Genomic DNA, 16,133 nt, shown 5'->3' on the forward strand with positions numbered 1-16,133 from the left:
CATATGTACACAACTACCAGACAGTGACGTACACATATGTACACAACTACCAGACAGTGACGTACACATATGTACACAACTACCAGACAGTGACGTACACATATGTACACAACTACCAGACAGTGACGTACACATATGTACACAACTACCAGACAGTGACGTACACATATGTACACAACTACCAGACAGTGACGTACACATATGTACACAACTACCAGACAGTGACGTACACATATGTACACAACTACCAGACAGTGACGTACACATATGTACACAACTACCAGGCAGTGACGTACACATATGTACACAACTACCAGACAGTGACGTATACATATGTACACAACTACCAGACAGTGACGTATACATATGTACACAACTACCAGACAGTGACGTACACATATGTTCACAACTACCAGACAGGGACGTACACATATGTACACAACTACCAGACAGTGACGTACACATATGTACACAACTACCAGACAGGGACGTACACATATGTACACAACTACCAGACAGTGACGTACACATATGTACACAACTACCAGACAGTGACGTACACATATGTACACAACTACCAGACAGTGACGTACACATATGTACACAACTACCAGGCAGTGACGTACACATATGTACACAACTACCAGACAGTGACGTACACATATGTACACAACTACCAGACATTGACGTACACATATGTACACAACTACCAGACAGTGACGTACACATATGTACACAACTACCAGGCAGTGACGTACACATATGTACACAACTACCAGACAGTGACGTATACATATGTACACAACTACCAGACAGTGACGTATACATATGTACACAACTACCAGACAGTGACGTACACATATGTTCACAACTACCAGACAGGGACGTACACATATGTACACAACTACCAGACAGTGACGTACACATATGTACACAACTACCAGACAGGGACGTACACATATGTACACAACTACCAGACAGTGACGTACACATATGTACACAACTACCAGACAGTGACGTACACATATGTACACCACTACCAGACAGTGACGTGCACATATGTACACGAGATCTTGGTAAACAGGTCTGGGTAACGAAGACTGGGTAATGGGGTTTGGGTATGAGGTCAGGGTAACGAGGTCTCGGTAACGAGGTTTGGGTAACGATGTCAGGGTAACGAGGTCTTGGTAACGAGGTCTGGGTAACGACGTCTGGGTAACGATGTCTCGGTAACGAGGTCTGGGTAACGAAGACTGGGTGACAGGGTCTGGGTAACGAGGTCAAGGTAGCGAAGTCTGGGTAACGAGGTTTGGGTAACCAAGACTGGGTAAAGGGATCTGGGAAACGAGGTCTGGGTAACGAAGACTGGGTAACGGGGTCTGGGTAACGAGGTCTGGGTAACGAAGACTGGGTAACGGGTCTTGGTAACGAGATGTGGGTAATGAGGTCTGGGTAACGTGGTCTGGGTAACGAAGACTATGTAACGGGGTCTGCGTAACGAAGACTAGGTAAAGAGGTCTGGGTAACGAAGACTATGTAACGGGGTCTGCGTAACGAAGACTAGGTAAAGAGGTCTGGATAACGAAGACAGGGTGACGGGGTCAGGGTAACGAAGACAGGGCGACGGGGTCTGGGTAACGAGGTCTAGGTAACGAGGTCTGGGTAACGAGGTCTGGATAACGAGGTCTGGATAACGGGGATTGGGTAACGAGGTCTGGGTAACGAGGTCTAAGTAGCGAGGTCTGGGTAACGAGGTCTGGGTAACGAGGTCTGGGTAACGAAGACTAGGTAACGTGGTCTGGGCAACGAGGTCTGGGTAACGAGGTCTGGGTAACGAGGTCTGGGTAACGAAGACTGGGTAACGGGGTCTTGGTAACGAGGTGTGGGTAACGAGGTCTGGACAGCGAGGTCTGGGTAACGAGGTCTGGGTAACAAGGTTTGGGTAACGAGGTCTGGGTAACGAGGTCTGAGTAACGAGGTCTGGGTAACGAGGTCTAAGTAACGAAGTCTGGGTACCGAGGTCTGGGTAACGATGACTAGGTAACGGGGTCTGGGTAACGAGGTCTGGGTAACGAGGTTTGGGTAACGAGGTCTGGGTAACGAAGACAAGGTAACGGGGTCTGAGTAACGAGGCCTGGGTAACGAGGTCTGGGTAACGAGGTCTGGGTAACGAGGTCTGGGTAACGAAGACTAGGTAACGGGGTCTAAGTAACGAGGTCTGGGTAATGAGGTGTGGATAACGAGGTCTGGGTAACGTGGTCTGGGTAACGAGGTCTGGGTAACTAGGTCTGGGTAACGAGGTTTGGGTAACGGGGTCTGGGTAACGAGGTCTGAGTAACGAGGTCTGGGTAACGTGGTCTGGGTAATGAGGTCTGGGTAACTAGGTCTGGGTAACGAAGACTGGGTAACGGGGCCTGGGTAATGAGGTCTGGGTAACGAAGGCTGGGTAACGGGGTCTTTGTAACGAGGTGTGGGTAACGAGGTCTTGGTAACGAGGTCTGGGTAACGAAGACTAGGTAACGAGGTCTGGGTAACAAAGTCTGGGTAACGAAGGCTGGGTAACAAGATCTGGGTAACAGGGACTGAGCAACGAGGTCTGGGTAACGAGATCTGGAAAACGAGGTCTGGGTAACGAGGTCTGGGTAACGAGGTCTAAGTAACGAGGTTTCGATAACGGGGTCTGGGTAACAAGGTCTGGGTAACGAAGTGCAGGTAACGAGGTCTGGGTAAAGAAGACTGGGTAACGAGGTCTGGGTAACAAAGTCTGGGTAACGAAGGCTGGGTAACAAGGTCTGGGTAACGGGGACTGAGTAACGAGGTCTGGGTAACGAAAGCTAGGTAACGGGGTCTGGGTAACGACGTCTTGGTAACGAAGTGTGGTTAACGAGGTCTGGGTAACGAAGACTGGGTAACGAGGTCTGGGTAACAAAGTCTGGGAAACGAAGGCTGGGTAACAAGGTCTGGGTAACGGACTGAGTAACGAGGTCTCGGTAACGAGGTCTGGGTAACGAGGTCTGGGTAACGAGGTCTGGATAACGAGGTCTGGGTAACGAGGTTTAAGTAACAAGGTCTCGGTAACGGGGTCTGGGTAACGAGGTCTGGGTAACGAGGTGTGGATAGCGAGGTCTGGGTAACGAAGTCTGGGCAACGGGGTCTGGGTAACGAGGTCTGGGTAACGAGGTCTGGGTAACGAAGACTAGGTAACGGGGTCTGGGTAACGAGGTATGGGTAACGAGGTCTGGGTGACGAGGTCTGGGTAACGAAGACTAGGTAACGGGGTCTGGGTAACGAGGTCTGGTTGACAAGGTCTGGGTAACGAGGACTGAGTAACGAGGTCTGGGTAACGAAGTCTGGATAACGAGGTCTGGGTAACGTTTGGTCTGGGTAACGAGGTCTGGGTAACGAAGACTAGGTAACGAGGTCTGGGTAACGGGGTCTGAGTAACGAGGTCTGGGTAACGAGGTCTGGGTAACGGGGTCTGGTTAACGAAGACTGGGTAACGGGGTCTGGGTAACGAGGTCTGCGTAACGATGTCTGGGTAACGAGGTATGGGTAACGAAGACTAGGTAACGGGATCTGGGTAACGAAGACTGGGTAACGGGGTCTGGGTAACGAGGTCTGGGTAACAAAATCTGGGTAACGAAGGCTGGGTAACAAGGTCTTGGTAACGAGGTCTGGGTAACAAGGTCTGGGTAACTGAGAATGAGTAAAGAAGTCTGGGTAACGAGGTCTGGGTAACGAGGTTTGGATAACGGGGACTGAGTAACGAGGTCTGGGTAACGAGGTCTGGGTAACGAGGTTTGGGTAACGAGGTTTGGGTAACAGGGTCTGCGTAAAGAGGGCTGGGTAACGGGGACTAAGTAACGGGGTCTGCGTAACGAGGTCTGGAAACGAGGTCTGGGTAACGAGGTCTGGGTAACGAGGTCTTGGTAACGAGGTCTGGGTAACGAGGTCTGGATAACGAGGTCTGGGTAACTGGGTCTTCGTAACGAGGTCTGGGTAACGAGGTCTGGGTAATGAGGTCTAGGTAACAAGATCTGTTTAACGAGATCTGGGTAACGAGGTCTGTGTAACGAGGTCTGGGTAACAAGGTCTGGATTACGAGGTCTGGGTAACTGGGTCTGCGTAACGAGGTCTGGGTAATGATGTCTGGGTAACAAGATCTGTTTAACGAGATCTGGGTAACGAGGTCTGGGACACTAGGTCTCGGTAACGAGGTCTGGGTAACGAGGTCTAGGTAACAAGTTCTGGATAACGAGGTCTAGATAATGAGGTCCGGGAAAAGAGGTCTGGGTAACGAAGTCTGGGTAACGAGGTCTGGGTAACGAGATCACGGTAATGAGGTCTGGGTAACGAGGTTTTGGTAACGATGTCTTGGTAACGATATCTGGGTAACTAGGTCTGGGTAACGAGGTCTAGGTAACGAGGCCCCGAGTAACGAGGTCTGGGTAACAAGGTATGGGTAACAACATCTTTGTAACGAGGTCAGGGTAACGAGGTCTAGGTATCGAGGTCTGGGTAACAAGGTCTGGGTAACGAGTTCTGGGTAACGAGGTCTGTGTAACGAAGTCTAGGTAATGAGGTTTGGGCAACGAGATCTGGGTAACGAGGTCTGTATAACAAGGTCTTGGTAACGAAATCTGTGTAATGAGGTCTAGATAACGAGTTTTAGATAACGAGGTCTGGGTAACGAGGTCTGAATAAGGTCTGGGTAACAAGGTCGGGGTAACAAGGTCTGGGTAACAAGGTCTGAGTAACAAGGTCTGGGTAACAAGGTCTGTATAACAAGGTCTTGGTAATGAGATCTTGGTATCGAGGTCTGGGTAACGAGATCTGGATAAGAATGTCTGGGAAAAGAGGTCTGGGTAACAAGGTCTATGAAACAAGGTCTGAGAAACAAGGTCTGAGAAACAAGGTCTGGGTAACAAGGTCTGAGTAACGAGGAATGGATAACAAGGTCTGGGTAACCAGATCTGGGTAACAAGGTCTGGGTAACAAGGTCTGGGTAACGAGGTCTGGGCAACGACGTCTGAGTAACGAGGTCTGTATAACAAGGTCTGGGTAACGGGGTCTGAATAAGACAGTCTGGTAACAAAGACTGTGTAACAAGGTCTGGGTAAGGAGGTCTGGGTAAGGAGGTCTGGGTAACGAGGTCTTGGTAACGAGGTCTGGATAGCAAGGCCTGGGTAACGAGGTCTGGGTAACGAGATCTGGGTAACGAGGTCGCGGTAACGAGGTCTGGATAACAAGGTCTGCGTAATGTGTTCTGGGTAACGTGGTCTGGGTAACGAGGTGTACGTAACGAGGTCCTGGTCACGAGGTCTAGGTAACGAGGTCTATGTAACGAAGTCTAGGAAACGAGGTCTAGGTAACGAGGTCTAGGTTACGAGGTCTATTAACGAGGTCTAGATAACGAGGTCTGGTAACGAGGTCTGGTAACGAGGTCTGGTAAGGAGGTCTAGGTAAGGAGGTCTAGGTAACGAGGTCTGGTAACGAGGTCTGGTAACGAGGTCTAGGTAACGAGGTCTAGGTAACGAGGCCTGGTAGCGAGGCCTGGTAACGAGGTCTAGGTAACAAGATCTAGGTAACGAGGTCTGGTAACGAGGTCTAGGTAACGAGGTCTGGTAACGAGGTCTGGTAACGAGGTCTAGGTAACGATGTCTGGTAACGAGGTCTGGTAACGAGGTCTAGGTAACGAGGTCTATGTAACGAGGTCTGGTAACGAGGTCTGGTAACGAGGTCTGGTAACGAGGTCTAGATTACGAGGTCTAGGTTACGAGGTCTAGGTAACGAGGTCTGGTAACGAGGTCTGGTAACGAGGTCTGGTAACGAGGTCTAGGTAACGAGGTCTGGTAGCGAGGTCTAGGTAACGAGGTCTAGGTAACGAGGTCTAGGTAACGAGGTTTGGTAACGAGGTCTAGGTGACGAGGTCTGGTAGCGAGGTCTAGGTAACGAGGTCTAGGTAACGAGGTCTAGGCAACGAGGTCTGGTAACGAGGTCTACGTAACGAGGTCTAGGTAACGAGGTCTGGTAACGAGGTCTAGGTAACGAGGTCTGTATAACGAAGTCTAGGTAACGAGGTCTAGATAACGACGTCTAGGTAACGAGGTCTAGGTGACGACGTCTAGGTAACGACGTCTAGATAACGACGTCTAGGTAACGACGTCTAGGTAACGACGTCTAGGTAACGAGGTCTGGTAACGACGTCTGGTAACGACGTCTAGGTAACGATGTCTGGTAACGACGTTCTAGGTAACGACGTCTAGGTAACGACGTCTGGTAACGACGTCTAGGTAACGACGTCTAGGCAACGAGGTCTGGTAACGACGTCTAGGTAACGACGTCTAGGCAACGAGGTCTGGTAACGACGTCTAGGTAACGACGTCTTGGTAACGAGGTCTGGTAACGAGGTCTGGTAACGACGTCTAGGTAACGACGTCCAGGTAACGACGTCTAGGTAACGAGGTCTGGTAACGACGTCTAGATAACGACGTCTAGGTAACGAGGTCTGGTAACGACGTCTAGGTAACGACGTCTAGGTAACGAGGTCTGGTAACGACGTCTAGGTAACGACGTCTAGGTAACGACGTCTAGGTAACGACGTCTGGTAACGACGTCTAGGTAACGAGGTCTGGTAACGACGTCTAGGTAACGATGTCTAGGTAACGACGTCTAGGTAACGACGTCTAGGTAACGACGTCTAGGTAACGACGTCTAGGTAACGAGGTCTGGTAACGACGTCTAGGTAACGAGGTCTGGTAACGACGTCTAGGTAACGATATCTAGGTAACGACGTCTAGGTAACGAGGTCTGGTAACGACGTCTAGGTAACGATGTCCATGTAACGAGGTCTGGTAACGACGTCTAGGTAACGACGTCTAGGTAACGAGGTCTGGTAACGACGTCTAGGTAACGACGTCTAGGTAACGACGTCTAGTTAACGACGTCTAGGTAACGACGTCTAGGTAACGACGTCTAGGTAACGACGTCTAGGTAACGACGTCTGGTAACGACGTCTGGTAACGACGTCTAGGTAACGACGTCTAGGTAACGACGTCTAGGTAACGACGTCTGGTAACGTCTAGGTAACGACGTCTAGGTAACGACGTCTAGGTAACGACGTCTAGGTAGCGACGTCTAGGTAACGACGTCTAGGTAACGAGGTCTGGTAACGACGTCTAGGTAACGACGTCTAGGTAACGACGTCTAGGTAACGACGTCTAGGTAACGACGTCTAGGTAACGAGGTCTGGTAACGACGTCTAGGTAACGAGGTCTGGTAACGACGTCTAGGTAACGACGTCTAGGTAACGACGTCTAGGTAACGACGTCTAGGTAACGAGGTCTGGTAACGACGTCTAGGTAACGAGGTCTGGTAACGACGTCTAGGTAACGACGTCTAGGTAACGACGTCTAGGTAACGAGGTCTGGTAACGACGTCTAGGTAACGAGGTCTGGTAACGACGTCTAGGTAACGACGTCTAGGTAACGACGTCTAGGTAACGAGGTCTGGTAACGACGTCTAGGTAACGACGTCTAGGTAACGAGGTCTGGTAACGACGTCTAGGTAACGACGTCTAGGTAACGACGTCTGGTAACGACGTCTAGGTAACGACGTCTGGTAACGACGTCTAGGTAACGACAGTTACTTTATATATACTTTCATTTATGGTTAAGTTAACATGATAATAAATTTACATTTTGATTTTAATGTTAACTATATTATTATAATTATTATTATTATTATTATTATTATTATTATTATTATTATTATTATAATTATTATTATTATAATTATTATTATTATTATTATTATTATTATTATTATTATTATTATAATTATTATTATTATAATTATTATTATTATTATTATTATTATTATTATTATAATTATTATTATTATAATTATTATTATTATTATTATTATTATTAAAAATCTTCGTAATACAGTAGACACAAACTTTTTAAGGTGGACTAAAGTCTATCATGGGGCCCTCGGGGATTAGGGGCCCTCAGGGGTTAGGGGCCCTCTGGGATTAGGGGCCCTCAGGGGTTAGGGGCCCTCTGGGATTAGGGGCCCTCAGGGGTTAGGGGCCCTCTGGGATTAGGGGCCCTCAGGGGTTAGGGGCCCTCTGGGATTAGGGGCCTTCAGGGGTTAGGGGCCCTCTGGGATTAGGGGCCTTCAGGGGTTAGGGGCCCTCGGGGATTAGGGGCCCTCAGGGGTTAGGGGCCCTCTGGGATTAGGGGCCCTCAGGGGTTAGGGGCCCTCTGGGATTAGGGGCCTTCAGGGGTTAGGGGCCCTCGGGGATTAGGGGCCTTCAGGGGTTAGGGGCCCTCTGGGATTAGGGGCCCTCAGGGGTTAGGGGCCCTCTGGGATTAGGGGCCCTCAGGGGTTAGGGGCCCTCTGGGATTAGGGGCCCTCTGGGATTAGGGGCCTTCAGGGGTTAGGGGCCCTCGGGGATTAGGGGCCTTCAGGGGTTAGGGGCCCTCTGGGATTAGGGGCCCTCAGGGGTTAGGGGCCCTCTGGGATTAGGGGCCCTCAGGGGTTAGGGGCCCTCTGGGATTAGGGGCCCTCAGGGGTTAGGGGCCCTCTGGGATTAGGGGCCTTCAGGGGTTAGGGGCCCTCTGGGATTAGGGGCCTTCAGGGGTTAGGGGCCCTCGGGGATTAGGGGCCCTCAGGGGTTAGGGGCCCTCTGGGATTAGGGGCCCTCAGGGGTTAGGGGCCCTCTGGGATTAGGGGCCTTCAGGGGTTAGGGGCCCTCTGGGATTAGGGGCCCTCAGGGGTTAGGGGCCCTCTGGGATTAGGGGCCCTAAAGCTTAAGCTTCATTAGTGTCGTAGTATATCCGTCCTTGCACGTACACCACCACCAGATAATGAAGTACACGCACACGGACACCACCACCAGATAATGAAGTACACGCACACGGACACCACCACCAGACAAGGAAGTACACGCACACGGACACCACCACCAGACAAGGAAGTACACACACACGGACACCGCCACCAAACAAGGAAGTACACGCACACGGACACCACCACCAGACAAGGAAGTACACGCACACGGACACCACCAGACAAGGAAGTACACACACACGGACACCACCACCAGAAAAGGAAGTACACGCACACGGACACCACCACCAGATAATGAAGTACACACACACGGACACCACCACCAGACAAGGAAGTACACACTCACGGACACCACCACCAGATAATGAAGTACACGCACACGGACACCACCACCAGGCAAGGAAGTACACACACACGGACACCACCACCAGACAAGGAAGTACACACACACGGACACCATCACCAGACAAGGAAGTACACACACACGGACACCACCACCAGACAAGGAAGTACACACACACGGACACCACCACCAGACAAGGAAGTACACGCACACGGACACCACCACCAGACAAGGAAGTACACACACACGGACACCACCACCAGACAAGGAAGTACACACACACGGACACCACCACCAGATAATGAAGTACACGCACACGGACACCACCACCAGACAAGGAAGTACACGCACACGGACACCACCACCAGACAAGGAAGTACACGCACACGGACACCACCACCAGACAAGGAAGTACACACACACGGACACCACCACCAGACAAGGAAGTACACACACACGGACACCACCACCAGACAAGGAAGTACACACACACGGACACCACCACCAGACAAGGAAGTACACACACACGGACACCACCACCAGACAAGGAAGTACACACACACGGACACCACCACCAGACAAGGAAGTACACACACACGGACACCACCACCAGACAAGGAAGTACACACACACGGACACCACCACCAGACAAGGAAGTACACACACACGGACACCACCACCAGACAAGGAAGTACACACACACGGACACCACCACCAGACAAGGAAGTACACACACACGGACACCACCACCAGATAATGAAGTACACGCACACGGACACCACCACCAGACAAGGAAGTACACTCACACGGACACCACCACCAGACAAGGAAGTACACTCACACGGACACCACCACCAGACAATTAAGTACACGCACACGGACACCACCAACAGACACGGAAGTACACACACACACACACGGACACCACCACCAGACAAGGAAGTACACACACACGGACCCCACCACCAGACAAGGAAGTATACGCACACGGACACCACCACAAGACAATGAAGTACACACACACGGACACCACCACCAGACAAGGAAGTACACACACACGGACACCACCACCAAACAAGGAAGTACACACACACGGACACCACCACCAGACAAGGAAGTACAGACACACGGACACCACCACCAGACAAGGAAGTACACACACACGGACACCACCACCAGACACGGAAGTACACACACACGGACGCCACCACCAGACAAGGAAGTACACGCACACGGACGCCACCACCAGACACGGAAGTACACACACACGGACACCACCACCAGATAATGAAGTACACACACACGGACACCACCACCAGACAAGGAAGTACACGCACACGGACACCACCAACAGACACGGAAGTACACACACACACTCACACGGACACCACCACCAGACAAGGAAGTACACACACACGGACACCACCACCAGACAAGGAAGTACACACACACGGACGCCACCACCAGACAAGGAAGTACACGCACACGGACGCCACCACCAGATAATTAACTGCTTCCCTCGCTACACCTGAACTTCCAGAACTCGCCGAGAATTAATTAATGGTGACCGTTTGATCGGTCTTGTTTCGTGTGGGTGATAGGATTCGAACCGTCAGACACACAAAGATCTGACTGAGTTGGTTATATTGGTGCAGTTGGGGGAGAGGGGAGAGTGGTGGGGATAATATTGGGGTTGATGGGGTTGGATGACGGTGGTGGCGAAGTTGGCCACCAATTATTGAAACAGATACGAACAAATTAATTTACACAACTGGTAAATTATTAATGGAAGTGATTTACAGAAATTCCTAATTCTGTATATAATTTAGATTGACGTAGTCAGTTTTTGGTGAGTGAAAAATATTAAAATCATCACCACTAAACTTAAATATTTTTAACTTGACTCACGAAATCGTAATGACACGACTGCAAATAAACCATAACACGGGTGGGGTTAGAACCCGCGGTCAGAGAGTCTCAAAGCTCCAGACCGAGGCGTTAGCCACTGGGCCAGCTAGCTACAATAAGATTCATCCAAATAGGTATATTTCTACACCATAGGAAGGTTAGCATAGGCCACCACTGTGACCACAAATGCAAGTTTTTACAGACGAATCTCCAGCTAGCGTGGCCGTGACGAACTCTAGCTCAAGTTCCCTCAAAGCCGTCACCATGACTAACGCGACGGTCTGGAGTTTTGTGACTCTCTGACAGCGGGTTCTAACCCCACCCGTGGTACGTTTTTTTCAATGTTTTTAACCTGTAGGCATAAACATAGACCTTTAAAAAATATTCTTCAGGTACAGTCTATGGACGGATTACTTTTGAACGTGCGTCGGGAAATTCATGGCTATTTTCCACTTATTTACTACCGAATACCATATTTTATCTATCCTCGCGGTCAACTCAGAGGCCAGGCTTCCCTGCTCACCGCCTGGTCAACCAGGCTGTTGACGGAAGTGGCTTTCGGGCCTCATAGCCATCATAAACCAGCTGATCTGGACCTGAAAACAATGTCTAATTTCCCGACTGCAGCTCCAGCAAGATCTGAAATTATATAAAAAATGACGTGACTTCAGACACATGCGGAGCACCTGGGTGTGTTACGTCACAGGAGTCTTTACATCTATGACGTGACTTCAGACACATGCGGAGCACCTGGGTGTGTTACGTCACAGGAGTCTTTACATCTATGACGTGACTTCAGACACATGCTGAGCACCTGGGTGTGTTACGTCACAGGAGTCTTTACATCTATGACGTGACTTCAGACACATGCGGAGCACCTGGGTGTGTTACGTCACAGGAGTCTTTACATCTATGACGTGACTTCAGACACATGTGGAGCACCTGGGTGTGTTACGTCACAGGAGTCTTTACATCTATGACGTGATTTCAGACACATGTGGAGCACCTGGGTGTGTTACGTCACAGGAGTCTTTACATCTATGACGTGACTTCAGACACATGCGGAGCACCTGGGTGTGTTACGTCACAGGAGTCTTTACATCTATGACGTGACTTCAGACACATGCGGAGCACCTGGGTGTGTTACGTCACAGTAGTCTTTACATCTATGACGTGACTTCAGACACATGTGGAGCACCTGGGTGTGTTACGTCACAGGAGTCTTTACATCTATGACGTGACTTCAGACACATGCGGAGCACCTGGGTGTGTTACGTCACAGGAGTCTTTACATCTATGATGTGACTTCAGACACATGTGGAGCACCTGGGTGTGTTACGTCACAGGAGTCTTTACATCTATGACGTGATTTCAGACACATGTGGAGCACCTGGGTGTGTTACGTCACAGGAGTCTTTACATCTATGACGTGACTTCAGACACATGCGGAGCACCTGGGTGTGTTACGTCACAGGAGTCTTTACATCTATGACGTGATTTCAGACACATGTGGAGCACCTGGGTGTGTTACGTCACAGGAGTCTTTACATCTATGACGTGACTTCAGACACATGCGGAGCACCTGGGTGTGTTACGTCACAGGAAAGTCCCTACCATCTATGACGTGACTTCAGACACATGCGGAGCACCTGGGTGTGTTACGTCACAGGAGTCTTTACATCTATGACGTGACTTCAGACACATGCGGAGCACCTGGGTGTGTTACGTCACAGGAGTCTTTACATCTATGACGTGACTTCAGACACATGCGGAGCACCTGGGTGTGTTACGTCACAGGAAAGTCCCTACCATCTATGACGTGACTTCAGACACATGCGGAGCACCTGGGTGTGTTACGTCACAGGAGTCTTTACATCTATGACGTGACTTCAGACACATGCGGAGCACCTGGGTGTGTTACGTCACAGGAGTCTTTACATCTATGACGTGACTTCAGACACATGCGGAGCACCTGGGTGTGTTACGTCACAGGAAAGTCCCTACCATCTATGACGTGACTTCAGACACATGCGGAGCACCTGGGTGTGTTACGTCACAGGAGTCTTTACATCTATGACGTGACTTCAGACACATGCGGAGCACCTGGGTGTGTTACGTCACAGGAGTCTTTACATCTATGACGTGACTTCAGACACATGCGGAGCACCTGGGTGTGTTACGTCACAGGAAAGTCCCTACCATCTATGACGTGACTTCAGACACATGCGGAGCACCTGGGTGTGTTACGTCACAGGAGTCTTTACATCTATGACGTGACTTCAGACACATGCGGAGCACCTGGGTGTGTTACGTCACAGGAAAGTCCCTACCATCTATGACGTGACTTCAGACACATGCGGAGCACCTGGGTGTGTTACGTCACAGGAAAGTCCCTACCATCTATGACGTGACTTCAGACACATGCGGAGCACCTGGGTGTGTTACGTCACAGGAAAGTCCCTACCATCTATGACGTGACTTCAGACACATGCGGAGCACCTGGGTGTGTTACGTCACAGGAAAGTCCCTACCATCTATGACGTGACTTCAGACACATGCGGAGCACCTGGGTGTGTTACGTCACAGGAAAGTCCCTACCATCTATGACGTGACTTCAGACACATGCGGAGCACCTGGGTGTGTTACGTCACAGGAAAGTCCCTACCATCTATGACGTGACTTCAGACACATGCGGAGCACCTGGGTGTGTTACGTCACAGGAAAGTCCCTACCATCTATGACGTGACTTCAGACACATGCGGAGCACCTGGGTGTGTTACGTCACAGGAAAGTCCCTACCATCTATGACGTGACTTCAGACACATGCGGAGCACCTGGGTGTGTTACGTCACAGGAAAGTCCCTACCATCTATGACGTGACTTCAGACACATGCGGAGCACCTGGGTGTGTTACGTCACAGGAAAGTCCCTACCATCTATGACGTGACTTCAGACACATGCGGAGCACCTGGGTGTGTTACGTCACAGGAAAGTCCGTACCATCTATGACGTGACTTCAGACACATGTGGAGCACCTGGATATGTTACGTCACAGGAGAGTCCCTACCATCTACGCCGCATCTCATCTGACTCCAGTATATGAGACCATCTCCTGCATGTGCTCCAGAGTCATCAAGACCAAGGTACTGAACACCAGTTTCCGGTCTGACGGACTGATTACCTTAACTTCCACTATCTTCTGTATATAGTACCTGTTTTAGATTACGGGCCGGATAGCTGTTTCGGTCAATTTATGACTGAAAAGGTCACAGCGCCATGGAAATAACAATCAGATTTGATACAAGAAAAGGGAGAGTAGCTCCGGATCTCTTTACGTAGATCACTTTTAATGCAACAGAGCATCTCTCTCGCAGGATCTGGACGGACACAATAATGTGATCTGAAAGTGCATTCACAAACGATCAACTTATTGATAATGATTTCCAGATAAAATTATACTATACCTTCCATCCCCCTAGTACAGTGGACCCCCGGTTAACGATATTTTTCACTCCAGAAGTATGTTCAGTTGCCAGTACTGACCGAATTTGTTCCCATAAGGAATATTGTGAAGTAGATTAGTCCATTTCAGACCCCCAAACATACACGTACAAACGCACTTACATAAATACACTTACATAATTGTTCGCATTCGGAGGTAATCGTTATGCGGGGGTCCACTGAATATGTGTTAGCTTAAGCTAATCATCTTTCCCTTCACCTCTATCTAGTGTTGGCGCACAAATCCCTATTCACCCATTTTATATCCTTTCTGAGTCCAAAACTCCACATAAGTCAGCCAGTTTTGCCTATTCACCCCTTTTTCCTCACCTAACCTATGTGGGATACGACCCCAATATATCTTCCCTTCCCGCTATGCAAGGGATTTTAAATCCTATCTTGGGACATTACTGTGGAATGGGGAGTAAAATCCAGTCTAGGATAAGTCAGTAGATATTTAACTACTTAATGTATTATTAAGCCACTGTCAGGAAATAATTTCCTGGAGAGCAAAATTCAACCTCATCTATAAACACCGTCATCTCAACCCTCCAGCACAGTGAGCCACCCAGCCCACTACTTCCTGGCTGCCCTTGGCTCGGTTCCAGATGTGGTCTGGACCAGCTATCCACGAGCTGCCAGCTTTCATGACGGGAGATTCATTGTTTTTTCCTGCAACTGATGTTTTAGTGGCAGGTGACTCGCAGGTGCTGCCATTAAAGTTCCAGCAAGCCTTCAGTAGGTGACTCGCAGGTGCTGCCATTAAAGTTCCAGCAAGCCTTCAGTAGGTGACTCGCAGGTGCTGCCATTAAAGTTCCAGCAAGCCTTCAGTAGGTGACTCGCAGGTGCTGCCATTAAAGTTCCAGCAAGCCTTCAGTAGGTGACTCGCAGGTGCTGCCATTAAAGTTCCAGCAAGCCTTCAGTAGGTGACTCGCAGGTGCTGCCATTAAAGTTCCAGCAAGCCTTCAGTAGGTGACTCGCAGGTGATGCCATCGAAGTTCCAGCAAGCCTTCAGTAGGTGACTCGCAGGTGCTGCCATCGAAGTTCCAGCAAGCCTTCAGCAGGTGACTCGCTGGTGCTGCCATCAAAGTTCCATCAAGCCTTCAGCAGGTGACTTGCTGGTGCTGCCATTAAAGTTCCAGCAAGCCTTCAGCAGGTGACTCGCTGGTGCTGCCATCGAAGTTCCAGCAAGCCTTCAGCAGGTGACTCGCTGGTGCTGCCATCGAAGTTCCAACAAATCTTCAGGAGCAGCGGAGTTTAGCCTTCAAACAACACACACACTAAGGCTACAGTAATGAATAAAAGACGATCGAGTAAATTAATATTGACGTAACAAAGTTCTACTCAGAGCAACAGTTGTAGCATTGACTTGAAGCTCTACACCATCACGACAAACTTCACAATCGTGATTAAGCTTCACATTCATAATAGAACTCTGCGCCGTGATGGTGAAACTCAGAACTAAGCTTTACACAGTCATAATAGAGCATTACACAGAACGACCTCTCAAGGGAGATGCCATGAC

This window comes from Cherax quadricarinatus, chromosome 92 (assembly GCF_038502225.1).
Source record: "Cherax quadricarinatus isolate ZL_2023a chromosome 92, ASM3850222v1, whole genome shotgun sequence".
In the NCBI taxonomy this organism is placed as follows: Eukaryota; Metazoa; Arthropoda; class Malacostraca; order Decapoda; family Parastacidae; genus Cherax; species Cherax quadricarinatus.